Here is a 15,633-nt window from a genome sequence, read left to right as displayed (position 1 = left end):
CCCTACGCCCCCCACCTCCCCTTCCCTCCCCCTGACCCGCTCCCCCTACACCTGGGCTGGTCCTCCCCCATCCACTCCTCTCCCACACCCTCTCAACTCTCCCCTCCCTCCCCCTGCCCCATTCCCCACATAACTGGGCTGCTCCTGCCCCTTCCACCCCTCCCTGCCCCCTCCCTGCCCCCTCCCTGCCCCCTTCCCCTCCTCCCCACCCTTTTATTTCACCTTCACTCCCTTTCCTCCTACACCCCTCCCGTGTACCCACCCCCTGCCCTTAGTCCTCCTTCCTCCTCTTCCCCACGTCCCACTCTCCTTTCCACCTCCTTGTAGGCCCTCTTTCTCCTCCGCCCCGCCCCCCTTTAGTCTCCCACCTCCCCTGCAGCCTCCTGCCCCTGCCTCCTCACAGCCCCTTACTTACCCTACTGCCTCCCTCCTTGGGCCCCTTCCTCCCCAAAGGCCCCTCTGTTTTCTCCCATTCCAGCCCCTGACCAGGCCCTGCCCCTCTGCTGGGGTCGGGCCCCACACAATAAGCTTCCTGGGAGCCCTCATAGCCTTCCTGGTCAACTCGGCCAAAGGCCCCCCCAGCAGCTGCAGCCCTGGAGGTCAGCCTCGCCCTGGCTTACCGCAGGGGCCCCTCCTCACCGCCCACTTCTGCATCTTCCCCACACATTTGCCTGGTGTCTGAGAAAGGGCCTGCAGGAGGGGCGTTCCTTTCCCAGGGTCTCCCTCAGGAGGGATGAGAGGAAGCAAAATCTTGGTCTGCAAACCGGGTTGGTCCTCCCGACGGCCACATCCGCAAGGATGACCCTCAGAGGGGCTCCCCAACTGGCCAGGAGATTCGTCCAGCTGGGCGCCCTGCTACACAGCCCCGTCAAGGGCAAACAGCCATGTACTTAAATGATAAGGGGCGGCCCTTACAGAGCGTGTATATGTGCATTATTAGCTCCTTCAAGCCTCACAACTCCGTAAGCTATGCACTTTTATTATCTCCATATTACAGATGACAAAACTGAGACACAAAAGATGAATCAGCTTGGCCGTGTTCACAGAGCCAGAGTGTGGAAAAGCCAGAATCCAGACCCAGACCCTGTCTGCAGCGTCCCGGCTCTTACTCCTCACCAGCCACTGCCTCTCAGCTTAGTGCTCTTCCACCCGGCTCTTCTTTCTTAAAAGTGAGTTTCGTCTTTTTTGTTTGTTTGTTTTTTTCTGAAAGTAAGCATGAAGCATTTCAGGTGCTTGGAGATTTTCAGTTTTTAAAATTCTGATATTCTTATTTTTACTTCTCTGGGTGTTTCCCCCCGCCAGCTGTTGCTCTCCTGAAAACGGTCTCGCTCATTTTTGCCGGTTCCCAGTGCTGTGGGTCCCCATCGCATTCATTCGTGCTCCAGGGCCCTGCCACACACATATGTGCTGCCCTCCTTCCCTCCTGCCTCCTGCCTCTGTGTTGCCCTGGGGCTAACAGCTTATGACTTGCCAAACAGAATCGTAAGGAGAGGTGTGTGGCTGATGCGGCATCACGCAGGCTTGGTTCCCTGGAGGCCGCTTGTTATTGGGATAAGCAGTAAGAAATAGTGGCTGAGATTGTGAGTAGGGGAGTAGAGGCCTCCACAGACTAAGAGAAATGTCAGAATAAAATAATAATATAGCTAATATTCATGAGTACTTACTAAATGCAAAGCTTTGTGCTAAGTATTTTTCAGGAATTATTTCAGTTAAGTGACACAATAACCCTATGACATTGATATCATCAGCATTTGACAGAAAACTCAGGGTCATGTAAGGTTTAGAGCTGAGATTCTGGTGCACTTAACCAGTATGCTCACTGCAAATGAAAAATGGTGTGCTGGTTTCTGTGTTTGTCTCCAGAATGGAAATATCTTTGTCATTTGTCAAACTATAAAAGTAATAGGTGTTCATTGTGAAAGATGAAACAACACAGAAGTATATATAGTAACATATACAAGTATCTCCCATAAGCCCCCTCTTCATAGATTTTAATACATGTGTACATTTTAAGATACCTGATATCATACCATCATATTCTTTAGTGGATATCCGGACATGTCAGGGCACACCTGATGATTATTTCCAGAATTCTAGCAATGGAATTGGTGGGTCAGAAGGTATAAACATTTTGGTTACATGTTGAAATTGAGAAGTTATTGTTTTATTTAAAGCCATCATATACTGTTGCCCAGGCTGGACTGCAGTGGCGTGATCTTGACTCACTGCAAACTCCCCCTCCCGGGTTCAAGCGATTCTCCTGCTTCAGCCTCCCGAGTAGCTGGGATTACAGGAGCGTGCCACCTAATTTTTATATTTTTAATAGAGACGGGATTTCACCATGTTGGCCAGGATGGTCTCGAACTCCTGATCTCAAGTGATCTGCCCACCTTGGCCTCCCAAAATGCTGGGATTACAGCCGTGAGCCACTGTGCTCGGCCTAATTAGTACAGTCTTAAAGCAATTTGTTAACATGTACCAAGAGACTTTAAAATGTTCACACCTTTTACCCCATAGCAATTCCATTTATGGAAGTCTGTCTATCCCAGGGAAATAAATAAATGAAAACAGCAATATTTAGCATTATGATAGCCATATTTGGGGCATCGCTTAAGTGTCCTCCAATAAGGAAATGGTTAAGTAAGTCATGAAAAAAATTAAGAACATTTCCTTGCTGGAATATTATATAGTGATTATAATTATGGTTATGAACTGCAAAAATGTGGTGGAAGTTCTTAGAATGTAAAGTCAAAAAGTAATATACAAAATTGTATATATTCTATGATTACAGCTGTATGAACAGAAATTGTAAAGAAATAGTAGCAAAATGATATCAATGGTTATGCTAGTGTATTGAGATTAATGTGGTTTTTCTTTTTCTTTTTCTTTTTTTTCTGAGACAGAGTCTCTCTCTGTCACCCAGGCTGGAGTGCATTGGTGCAATATTGGCTCACTACAACCTCTGCCTCCTGGGTTCAAGAGATTCAACTGCCTCAGCCTCCTGAGTAGCTTGGACTACAGGTGCTACTGTAGTCCAATAGCACGCCCAGCTAATTTTTGTATTTTTAGTAGAGACAGGGTTTCACCATGTCGGCCAGTGGTCTCGAACTCCTGACCTCAGGTGATCTGCCTGCCTTGGCCTCCCAAAGTGCTGGGATTACAGGCATGAGCCATGGTGCCCAGCTGGTTTTTCTTTCTTTCTTTCTTTCTTTTTTTGAGACAGAGTTTCGCTCTGTCGCCCAGACTGGAGTGCAGTGGCAAGATCTCTGCTCACTGTAAGCTCTGCCTCCCGGGTTCTCACCATTCTCCTGCCTCAGCCTCCCGAGTAGCTGGTACTACAGGCACCCGCCACCAGGCCCAGCTAATTTTTTTGTAGTTTTAGTAGAGACGGGGTTTCACCGTGTTAGCCAGGATGGTCTCGATCTCCTGACCTCGTGATCCGCCCGCCTTGGCCTCCCAAAGTGCTATTATAGGCATGAGCCACCACGCCTGGCCTGGTTTTTCTTTTTTATTCTCTAATATGGTTTGTTTGTTTTTATTTTTGAGACGGAGTCTTACTCTGTCGCCCAGGCTGGAGTGCAGTGGTGCGATCTCAGCTCACTGCAACCTCCACCTCCCGGGTTCAAGTGATTCTCTTGCCTCAGCCTCCCGAGTAGCTGGGATTATAGGCACCTGCCACCACCCCCAGCTAATTTTTTATATTTTTAGTAGAGAGGGGATTTCACCATATTGGCCAGGCTGGTCTCAAACTCCTGACTTTGTGATCCACCCACCTTGGCCTCTAAAGTGCTGGGATTACAGGTGTGAGCCACCACGCCTGGCCTCTAATGTGGTTTATTTTTGTAGTGAAAATCATATTTACTTAAGAACTAGAAAATAGATGGAAATTATCAGAAGACTCTGCTTCCTTTATTCCTCTCTGGATTTGAGTTTCTACTCCTATGGAATGAAGCACTGAGCCTGGAATTAGATGACTTCTAAGTTATCCCAGTTTTGATATTGTGTATTTTCTTATATAATCAGGTGGCTCTGCTGCTGATTCAAAGCCAAAATTCAGTCTTCACATTGAAAACAGATCAGACCAGAACCTGTTCTGTGACCATTAGCTTAGGCTATTCCTACATATGTCAAAGTACCCACATTAATTGGAAGAAAAAGGAAATAATGTTGTTTGAATCTGTGTAGCTGCACTTTTAGGCTTGGTGTTCCCACTGGGAAGTAGAGGCTACCAGGCTTGGGAGTCCTGGGACCAGATGTTTAGAACAGTGACTTTTTGACCCATCCCACTTTGAGGAGCTGTGTTCCTCATTCCCTGCTCTATCAGCCCGGATACTGGTGGTGTGTGAGGCTCTCCCACGGCCGTGCCTCGCTCCCTCTACAGTGACAAGGCATGTTTGGAGACTTTCCTCTGCTGGGTGGAGAGCTCTTTGAAGGCAAGGACTGGGTTTTTATTCCAGTACCTGAACAGTGAATGAATGAATGAGTGTGAGCATGAAGAAAGCCTGTTACATGGGAGACTCAGTAGGATTTCACTGAACCTGTGAAGTAAGTAAGGCTAGCAGTCAGAAGCATGTTGTGAGGTCACTGGTCTGTAGGGGTGTGTGTGTGTGTATGTGTGTGGGTGTGTGTGTTTGCAGGGAAGGGGCAAGGCTGGAAGAATGCCTCTGTGCTGGCACAGCCTTCGTCAGAGCCCTGAAAGGGGCTGAGTGGGCTCTGACTCAGCTCTATGACTCATTCACTGTATTGCTGTCTCCATCCTCTGGGCACATCCTCTGGACCATTTCAGCTCAGCCTCAAGTGGAGGAGGTGAGATTTGGGCCGGCACCTCCGGATGACTCACCTGGCTAAGCTGGAAGGAAGGGGCTGAAGCCCCACCATCCTGCACCCCCTCGTAACCACCCCTGTCTCCCTAGGGTTCTCATGCAGACACAGACCTCACAAGCAGGTTATAGCTGCTCCAGTAATGAATGACGCTCTCCATCCCAACCTAAAGCATTACCCACCAATCACGCTTCCTGGCTCAAATGCCACAGTTTCCCCAGTCCCCTCACATAGTTGTCCCCTGTGCTTCTTGTGGACCTCTGAGGTCAGCTGATAAGGAAGCTTACAAGGCTCTCCCAGACCATTGGTCATTTTATTCTTCTTCATCTCTTACAAACCTTTTTCAGTTTACAAAATAGTTTTACATCCCCTTTCTCATTTGATTCTCTCCCAAACCCTAGGAAGCCTGGGAGAAAGGCGAATATCCCCGTTCTTCAGGGATGGACGTGGAAGCTCCAGTAATCCTTTCACTAGTAAAGGAAAGGAAGTGAAGGGCATTGAGGGGCCAAGGAATGCTGGGAAGGGCAGGCTGGGCAGGGACAGTGGGACAGTGGCCTGGAGGCATTTAGTGGGACAGTGGGCTGGAGAAGAACGACAGCGCTGGCCAGTTGATGACATGACAAGAAATATGTCTGTATGAAAGAGAAGACAGACAAGGTGTTTTGACTTTATCCCAAGACCAACAGGAAGCCATGGAAGGGTCTTATGCAGAGGAGCGCCACGGTCAGATTGGATTTTAGAAACTCACCCTGGGTGTGATGTGGGCAGGGAACTGGGGCAGGGCAAGCTGGGGGCTGCCTCCATTATTCAGAGAAGAACTGGCAAAGTCCGCCTGTGGGCAGCGGCAGAGGGGGCGGGACGGGGACAGAAAAGCTCCCAGGAGGATGTCCAGTAGGCACATGAAAATAGGGGTCTGAGGCTGTTTCCCCTGAAGAAGTGGTGTATATTTATTCTACTGTAAAGGGGGCCGGAGTGCTAAGTGGGTTGCCATCCACTTATAGATGTGACTGGAGCCAGGCAGTGGGTGAGATGACTCCGGGAAAAGGGAGGGTCACCAGGGACGCCAACCCTTAAGAGCTAAGCAAAGGCAAGTGCAGGCCCTGCCACAACACCCCACGCAGGGGAAGGACATTTGTAATGTGAACGCACATCGCCACCATGACCTCCTTTGATAATGGACAGGGCCCTGTGAAGGTGATAGGTGACTCACTCACAGAGACTGAAGGGTGAAATCTAAGGGGACTGCTGTGTTCCCTTTCCTCTTTCCACCCATGCTGGGCTGCTGGGGTCACCATCTGGCAGGCAGCAGGAAGCATCCTCTTGCAAGAGTGTCCAGAACCTCCCGTGGGGTGCAGCTGCGGGCTGTGGGAAGGGGCTGGGCCCCCCGAGCCCTTTTGACCCTGGAGGGTCTGGAGGGTTTCCAGATAAAATATGGGATGCCCAGTTAAATGTGAATTTCAGATAAATTGCCAATAATGTTTGGTATAAGTATATCTCAAATATTCCATGGGACATACTTATATTTTAAAAGTACTTGATGCTTATCTGAAATTCACATCTAAGTGGCACATCTGTCTTGTATTTTTATTCGCTAAATTTGGCAACCCACAAGGGGTGCCTCACTACTCCTGCACGCCAGGGCCTTGGGGATTTTCCTTTGTCTGAGACCACAGTGAGAAGCAGCCTCTGCACCCCACATTTGCCCTGGGTCCTCATGTGGGGCTTAGGGTTGTGTGGAGAGACAAGCTCTGTCCCTGATGGCCTTTCAGCTTCTGTCTCAGCCCAGCAGGCATCTAACCCGAGTTTCTATGGCCTTCCACATGCCAATGGCTCCCCACCTGGATAGATGAATAGCTACTGCCTCTGATCACGAGACCTAAGAATGGAGGGGACCAGGGCTCCCCATCTCTAGCCAGCAGGATCTGCCAGAGTGTCACATCCAGGTCCTTTAGATAGCCCAGGAGCCTGCAGCCTTCAGTCAGCAAGAGCTTACACAGAGCAGCCTGGGCTAAGGTGTATGGAGGAAAAGGCCCCTGCTCTGCCTTGGGTCTGGGCAATGAAGGTGTGGATATTTGTTGTTCACTGGCCTACTGTTAGGAAACAGCAGCCCCACAGCTTTGCAGAGCCTGACAAAGGCAAGGAACTGTCACATGTCTGCCCTAATTTGTAGTTTTTTCTTGTTGTTGCTGTTGTTTTGAGAAGGAGTCTCACTCACTCTGTCGCCCAGGTTGGAGTGCAGTGGTGTGATCTCGGCTCACTGCAACCTCCACCTCCTGGGTTCAAGTGATTCTCCTGCCTCAGCCTCCCAAATAGCTGGCATTACAGGTGTGCACCACCGTACCCCACTAATTTTTCTATTTTTAGTAGAGATAGGGCTTCGCCATGTTGGCCAGGCTGGTCTTGAACTCCTGGCCTCAAGTGATCTACTCGCCTCAGCCTCTCAAAGTGCTGGGATTATAGGCCTGAGTCACCGTGCACAGCTAATTTTTGTATTTTTATTTATATTATTATTATTTTGGAGATGAAGTCTCCCTCTGTTGCCCAGACTGGAGTGCAGTGGCATGATCTTTGCCGCCTTCAACCTCTGCATCCCAGGTTCCAGTGATTCTCCTGCCTCAGCCCAAGTAACTGGGAATACAGGCATCCACCACCACGCCTGACTAATTTTTGTATTTTGGTAGAGACAAGGTTTCTCCATGTTGACCAGTCGGGTCTTGAACTCCTGACCTCAAGTGATCTGCCTGCCTCTGCCTCCCAAAGTGCTGAGATTACAGGTGTGAGCCACCGTGCCCGGCCACCAGCCCTCATTTAATCCTCACCATATTGTTGTCAGGTGAACAGGGATGGCATTTTCAGCTGTTTCCTAACCCCTTTATGATGAGTGAACTGAGGCTGAGAGAGGTGAAGCTTTGCTTGTAGTCACATATCCTAACCCAGGTGAATGTTGAGGCTTCAACCCTAGCTCAGAGAAAGGTGATAAAGGATGCTGAACTCCGAGCCCGAGTTGTGCTCTGGATGAAGTTCCTCCACTCCCACAGTAGGGGGCGAGCCTGAAGCCTTGCTTGAAGAACCTGGATGAAAAGTCCACATTCTTGCCCTGGCCACAGGCAAAAGACAAGGCTGGTAGCTCTCACTGTGGTGCTGGGAGAGCGTCCTCACTCTACCCTGGCCCACACTTGAAGTGGGCTGTGGAGTACTAGTGAGGACCTGCTGGGGCAGCAGGTCAGGGCGCTGCACATACTCTGGGTTGGGAGGAAACCTGCAATAACCTAGAAGAAGGCTCCAGAAGCTCAGGGACCTCTCAGTTCCCCAGAGGGAACCAAGGGTTTAGTGCTGGGCACAGAGTGGGTCAGCCACAGCAGAGTCTCTGTGAATGTTAAGCCAGACTTTGGAGAAGGGAGACACAGAGGTGGGTGTGACAGAGATTGCAGATGTAAAGAGTTCTATGTGTTTATTCCACAAATAATTTTCTGAGCAATCTGCTGTGTGCCGGACACCGTTGTAGACATCGGGGATACAGCAGTGAATAAAGCAAATATGCGAGTACAGGGGTCTCATAGACAACTCGCTTGTGAGTCAGCTCACATGTGAGTTGATTCTTTTGACCCCAGCCAATGTAATGCAAAATTCAGCTCCCTTAGCAGCTTCCAGAAAACGGTTTTTTCCTGCCAAACATGGCGGGGCAGAGGGTTCTACTGAAGATTTAGTAGGTCATAATGAGAGGCTGCAGTTGATCCTCTTGTGCCATCCCCTCTGTGAATTTCAGGGTACATGACCCTTCTCCCAGCTCTCCTGGACGTGCAGCCAGGCTGGGGGCTCGCCACCCTCCCTCCACCTCCTGCACCCAGGCTCCCTGCCTGGCTAGCCTTTCTCCAGCAGTTTTCTCACAGACATTTGGTCTTGGGAGGGGAGGCTTTTGTCCCATTCCTCTCTCACTGTTTGGCCCCGAAGGACACAGCCTCTTTTCCCCAGGGCCCCTCCTTTCTGAAATGGGGATGTTGTCCCTATCCCACTCCTACTTCTTAGAATCATTCCAGGGTGAGATGAGCTCATATGTGAGAAGGGTTACACTCAGAACTCTCTAGCACGTTGGGTCGTGGCAGCTGGAGACACCATCTTGCTCTGAACCAGGCCCCAGTGTCCTACAAGTGGGGGGCCTGGTGTCATTATGGGAGTAAATATTGAACTGCTCTCCTTTTATTTTGGATTGGGTATAATTTAGCACCCTGTTCTCACTCTTTTATTAATAAAATAAAACAATAAACACATACCATCGAAAGAACACTGACAGCCTGTGTTTATGTGTTTATGTTGTGTCTGTCTGAGAAGCTGCAACTGCTATGTTGATTTTTAACAAAATGAGTTTTCCCTCAGCTGGGGGGTATGATAATTCAAAACAAAAAGGGAGGGCAGATTCTTCCACTGTGTCTTTTAGATTTTGCTTTTTTTGCTCTTTTCCTTTTTCTTTCTTTTTTCTTTTTCTGTTGAAACAGAGACATTGGCCTAAGGCCGAGGCACAGAAACTGAGAGTGCATGTGTTCACTCTGGAAAGATTCCACAGGGGAATCAGGCCCATGCCCCTCCCGTCGTCTCCTCTCCCCACGGGCTTTCTTTTCTGCTCTCCTCTGCCCTCTCTGAAAAGGACCCCACAGGTGATCTGAACCCCCTGAATATGGTGCCTGGGGAGAGGAATGTGGGCATGAGGAAAGTAAGGAATGGGGAGGAGAGGAGAAATAGAACAATAAGAAAGAATAATCAGCGTAAACGTTGTGATCTCAGGGCCAGGAATGAGAGAAACAACGGTCATTTATACATTTTAATCATGAGTTCAGTCTTTTGGCTGAAAGTAACAGAAACAAAATTCTAATTAGCTTGAGCCCCAAAGGCGAAGGTGTTGGCTTACATAAACTACTGTGGAGATGGGGATACAACAACTGGCTTCAAAAAGTGAACATCCTTGGGACTTCCCCTCGCCTCTGGCTGTTGGTTTATCCACCAGCTCTCAAGGCTGCGAGGCTCTGCACCCATCCTCACAGCCTCCCGGCCAGAGAGAAAAGCACTCTTCCATATCCATACCAGCTCTGGCTAGAGGACAGCAAACAGCAGCATACCAGTGTGCAGTCGTCACAGTTCAGAAATGTTACACTTGGTTCTTCTCCAGGACTGACGAAGGAATGGAAAATGGAGACCCTAATGCTGTGATACACTATTGCAGGGAACATAAATTGTCCCAGTCCCTTTGGAGGGAAATTTGGTAATATCTATTATAATTTGACATGTGATTACCATGGATCTCATGATGCCATGTCTCAAAATCCAGACCAGTAACTCTCATATATATGCACAAGGAAACATAGGGCAGGGTATTATTTGAAGAATTATTTGTCATGCAAAATTAGGAATAACCTAAGTGTCCATCTTTAAACCATAGTATATTTTATACTCTGAAAATCTGGAAACTATTAAAAAGAATGAAGTATGTACTGACATAAACCCCTAAGACACCTTGGTAAATGAAAAATGTAATTTGTAGTATATAGGTACATTACAGTATCACTCAAGCATAAAGTAAAACCAAAACAAAACCTTGAAGTAATAATATATATTTATATATGCTTATAACATATTTCTAAATGTATGAAAATGCATAGAAAGACCGGGAATCTCAGCACTTTGGGAGGCCAAGGTGGGTGGATCATGAGGTCAGGAGTTCAAGACCAGCCTGGCCAAGATGGTGAAACCCCATCTCTACTAAAAATACAAAAATTAGTCGGGCATGGTGGTAGGCGCCTGTAATCTCAGCTACTCAGGAGGCTGAGGCAGGAGAATTGCTTGAACCAGGACCCGGCAGGTGGAGGTTGCAGTGAGCCGAGATCATGCCACTGCACTCCAGCCTGAGCTACAGAGCAAGACTCTGTCTCAAAAAAAAAAAAAAAAAAAAGCATAGAAAAAGGTCTAGATTCACTAAATTACCTTAGTTGTCTCTGGTGAAGCTAAGATTAGGTGTTGAGATTTAGGGAGACAATCAGGTTTGAACTTTTTCAATGATAACATATTCGTGTATAATTTATGTACTTAAAATTAATTTCAGGCCGGGCGCAGTGGCTCAAGCCTGTAATCCCAGCACTTTGGGAGGCCGAGACGGGCGGATCACGAGCTCAGGAGATCGAGACCATCCTGGCTAACACGGTGAAACCCTGTCTCTACTAAAAGCATACAAAAAACTAGCTAGGCGAGGTGGCGGGAGTCTGTAGTCCCAGCTACTCGGGAGGCTGAGGCAGGAGAATGGCTTGAACCCGGGGGGCGGAGCTTGCAGTGAGCTGAGATCCGGCCACTGCACTCCAGCCCGGGCGACAGAGCGAGACTCCGTCTCAAAAAAAAAAAAAATTAATTAATTAATTTTAAAAAATTTAAAGGAAAAAGCTATGGACACATTCTGATTTGTTCAACCCACATCATGTGACTCTTCCTAGACCAATCACTGAGGTCAGGAGGCTCCTAGGGTTCGGTGACTGGCCCAACCTGGGTTCCATGCTCATTCCTGTGAACACTGCAGCAATACACAATAATTGGCAGCTCCTTCCATAATTACAGCTGAATTGGTGAAGGAGAAGTTCCCCCCAAAAAAGGGAGGTGCTGTTCTGGGCAGACAAAACAGTAAGTCTCCTCGATAGTGAAAATGTTTGGGCCTTATCATCTTCATGGGTTTAAGTATGTGTCATCTAAGGCTGAAATATTTCCTTCAATACAGTTCTATTACAATATATAGGATAAAAATTTGTTCTGTGCCAGGCGCGATGGCTCATGCTTGTAATCCCAGCACTTTGGGAGGCTGAGGTGGGTGGATCACTTAAGGCCAGGAGTTCGAGACCAGCCTAACCAACATGGTGAACCTCATCTCTACTAAAAAATACAAAAAAATTAGCTGTGTGTGGTGAAGCATGGCTATAATCCCAGCTACTTGGGTGGCTGAGGCACGAAAATCACTTGAACCCAGGAGGTAGAGGTTGCAGTGTGCTGAGATTGCACCACTGCACTCCAGCCTGGGGGACAGAGTGAGACCGTATCTCAAAGAAAAAAAAAAAAAAAGAAGAAGAATTTGTTCTGCTCATTGCCATATCCCTAGAACCTGGGTATATAGTAGATGTTCAATGTAACAGACACTGGTCAAATGGCAACAGCACTACTATAGCCTATGATATTTTTTTGAGTTGGAATCTTGCTCTGTCACCCAGGCTGGAGTGCAATGGTGCACTCTCAGCTAACTGCCACCTTTGCCTCCTGTGTTCAAGTGATTCTCCTGCCTCAGCCTCCTGAGTAGCTGGGATTACAGGTATGTGCCACCATGCTCGGGTAATTTTTGTATTTTTAGTAGAGATAGAGTTTTGCCATCTCTGTCTGCCTCGGCCTCCCAAAGTGCTAGGACTACAGGCGTGAGCCACCGCACCTGGCTGCCTATTATTATTTTAATACTTATTCTGGAAACAAAGAGAACTATGACTCCTCCCTTAATGCTCTCAGCAGGGACAGAGGGGAGAAAGGAAGAGGAAGTCAGACTGACAGCTCTATATTCCTCCCAAGGCCAATGTTCAAGTCAGGTCAGGGAGCGGCCATGACGCATGCCTGGGACAGCTTGACAATGATCTGGCTGTGGCATGGGGTTGGGCAGGAAGAGTTGGCTCCGCCACTCTTGATTAAGTGAGGCTTCCTTCTGTGGTGTTACAGCCTCACAGGTTGCTGTGGGAGATGGGGCCATGACGGAAGAGAAGGTGGTAAAAAGGGCGGTTGCCTCAGGTGGGTGACCCTTGGGTGGGTGTCCTAACTCATCTGAATCCTTTCCTCTCTGCAAAGTGAGAATATTATTACTATTATTATTATCATTATTATTATTTTGAGATGGAGTCTTGCTCTGTTGCCCAGGCTAGAGTGCAATGGTGCCATCTCAGCTCACTGCAGCCTCTGCCTCCTGGATTCAAGCGATTCTCCTGCCTCAGCCTCCTGAGTAGCTGGGAGGCATATGCCACCATGCCTGGCTAAATTTTGTATATTTAGTAGAGATGGGGTTTCGCCATGTTGTCCAGGCTGTTCTCGAACTCCTGAACTCAGGTGATCTGCCTGCGGCCTCCTAAAATGGAGGATATTTTTTAAAAAAAATCTATCCCCTATCCAGTAGTGACCATGTCTCTCTACTATCCATTATGTCATTGATGTGGAAGCATCAGTCAAAAGCTGGAGAGAGCTAAGTTTTCTAGAGGAGCCCACCGTAGAGAAGGAAGAGCAGAATCCCAAGGCCTGAGCATTGGGGGTTCCCACAGCAGGGAAGGAAGGGCTTGTAAAGGGCACAGTAAAGGAAGAAGGGGTGACCTGAGGGGAAGAACAATGGGGAACTTGAGGCCAGAAAGGCCAAGGATGCAGAGGGTTCCAGGAAGGGGGCACTGGCAGTGTTAACACTACTGCTATTGGATGGAGGCCTCTGGGGCTCTGGAAAGAGAATGGTTCCAGAAAACAGATGAGGCTGGAAGCCAGACTGAAAAGTACAAAGGGGGAAACAGCTTCCAGTTCTCCCTTGAGAAATGAGAGGAGGCACTTCCCCCATGCTTGACTTCCCTGACTAGTTATCTAGCCTGCTGAGCTGAGGCCTGGGGAGACTAATTGGGAATCCCTACCGTCTCTCATCTGCCTCCCCTGTACTGGCCTCTGCCTGGGGGAAAGCTGGTCTGCCCCAAATCTCCAGGCAAAGCGGGCTCAGTCAGGAACTCCAGGCCTGGCCCCAGCCCTTGCCAATCGTCTCCAAGAGAATGGATTCTGCTGGGTCGTGTACCCACCCCATCCCCCTACTCCTTCCAAAGGGCTGAGGTCCTACCTCAAAGGGCATGAGCAGCCGAAACCATTTTTCCCAAGCTTGGCCTTCGCAGGGAACTACATGAGCTTCTTTTAGCCAGGTCTGTACCTGCCCGGGAGCCTCTGGGTCTTGGACCATGCAGTTATCTTCCCTGGGGGGTCTCCCCTGCCATACAGATGCCCTCAGCCCCTGTGCCTCCTCTGCTATGGAGTCCTCAGAATCCCTCTCATCTGAGCACATTTCCTTTATAACAGAAGGGGAGAAACAGAATGGTCTTAATATAGCGCAAACATCAAAACATTATGTTTGTGTATATGTATTTCTACATGTTTTATATTTTGGGGTTGAGACTACTATAGATATACAATTTGTGTGTGTGTGTGTGTGTGTGTGTGTGTGTGTGTGTATCCTAATCATCAAATCACAAGCATTTTCCCAGATCATAAAAAAACTGGTGAAGGCATTTTAAGGACAAGAGAGACCAGTGTAGAAACAAGTGCATATTTGTAGGCCAACAGAAGGTATGAGTGGACAGGAAAAGCTCAAAGGTACTAGAGGGTGACAGAGTTCAGCCAAAAGTCCAAGTGGGGGCAGCGCCCAAATGAAGGGTATAGGGGCAGTTAGGGCTGTAGGTATCCTTGGCAAGCAGACAGGCTGACTCTTGCTTTTACTTTCACTTCCATACCAGTTCCAGTGACCCCTGGAGACCAGGCTACATTCTTCAAGTTTGATGGATTTTCTGGTTGGAGAAGCTTGAGAATTTTAATTGCTGCAAACAAACTAATTTCGTTGCTGAACCTGGGGCTGGGTTTGGCTTGGCCGAGTCTTCCATAAGGAACAAAGGGGAATGAGAGGTGTGCATACCTGGTAGTGACTAGAAACCCAAGCCAGACAGACCCTGGACTGAGCAGATTCAGGATACATTCTCAGACACCTCTCCTGTTCTCCCCCAACCCTGACCCCTTACTAGCCCTCTCGCTGGCCCACTTTACTCCCACAGCTGAGATCCTGAGCCAATATCCATCTCCGCCCTTTGCTGTGCTCATGACCCAGCATTTGATGAGTGTCATTCATTCATTCATTCAACAAACATTGAGCCTCTACAGTGTGCCAGATACTATGCCTTGCTGGTGTTAAAGGCATATCCTTGGCTTTGAGAAACTTCCATCTGCCCAGCATCCAGCTCAAGGGAGCCCAGAGACCACCTAAACTTTTGTCTGGGTAATAGATCCCTCTGTGAACTGATGACAGCTTTGCACACCTCTGCAGAAAAATATACACATGCACAGTTGTATATCTGCATACACTTGAGGGGTGGCAGCAATCCCCTGAAGCCCATTGATGATTTAAGGATCTATGTACCCCAAGTTACAAACACTTGATTTCATTTAACCCTCTCATATTACAGATAAGGAAACTCAGGCCTACAGAGGGAAATGACTTATCAAAGGTCATGCTGTGGGTGAGGGGCTGAGCTAGTCCTAGAAGCCAGGACCCCTGGCTCCCCAGACACTGCTCCACCAGGCCTCCCTGTGAGGGGCTGAGCTAGCCCTAGAAGCCAGGACCCCTGGCTCCCCAGACACTGCTCCACCAGGCCTCCCTGCACCCTTGTCATCTGGGAAAACCTGGCGAGGGAGCTTGTGTGCTTGGGGCCAGTTTCCTTTTCAGCTGCCAAACCTAGGGCTGCCAAGCCTAGTCCCTTCTCTACCACCCCCTGGCTTCTCTGGGACAGGGGCCAGTGGTCAGGAGCTTTCTGGACACTTGCTCTGACTCTGACCATCCCAACCAGTTCCCCTAAGACATCAAGGGAAATGTTCTAGAGGAAACAGGATGTGTTTTCCTGCAAAATCATTTGTCTCATAAGATGATTTGCATACTGGTGGGGACACAAATGTCATTCCTGCCCATTTCCTCCCTAGAGAAAAGGGTTTCCATCACAGCTTTCTCCTCAAGAGAGAAGGCCGCTGTAT

General features: G+C 48.5%; 1 long non-coding RNA gene across 2 annotated transcripts; it reads left to right on the top strand.

Moving 5' to 3' along the window:
• Positions 1–257: 257 nt before the first annotated feature.
• On the top strand, positions 258–15,211 carry LOC117062542. Of its 2 annotated transcripts, none has more exons than XR_004428424.1 (4): positions 258–599; positions 998–1,169; positions 9,315–9,473; positions 14,352–15,211. It is a non-coding gene; the product is annotated as an uncharacterized LOC117062542 (long non-coding RNA). The 2 variants fall into 2 exon arrangements; XR_004428423.1 differs by lacking the exon at positions 14,352–15,211 and adding an exon at positions 9,693–10,525.
• Positions 15,212–15,633: the final 422 nt, after the last annotated feature.

The sequence above is a fragment of the Trachypithecus francoisi genome, unplaced genomic scaffold, assembly GCF_009764315.1.
Source record: "Trachypithecus francoisi isolate TF-2019V2 unplaced genomic scaffold, Tfra_2.0 Lachesis_group17, whole genome shotgun sequence".
NCBI lineage: Eukaryota > Metazoa > Chordata > Mammalia > Primates > Cercopithecidae > Trachypithecus > Trachypithecus francoisi.
This window is presented reverse-complemented; position numbering and strand designations above follow the sequence as displayed.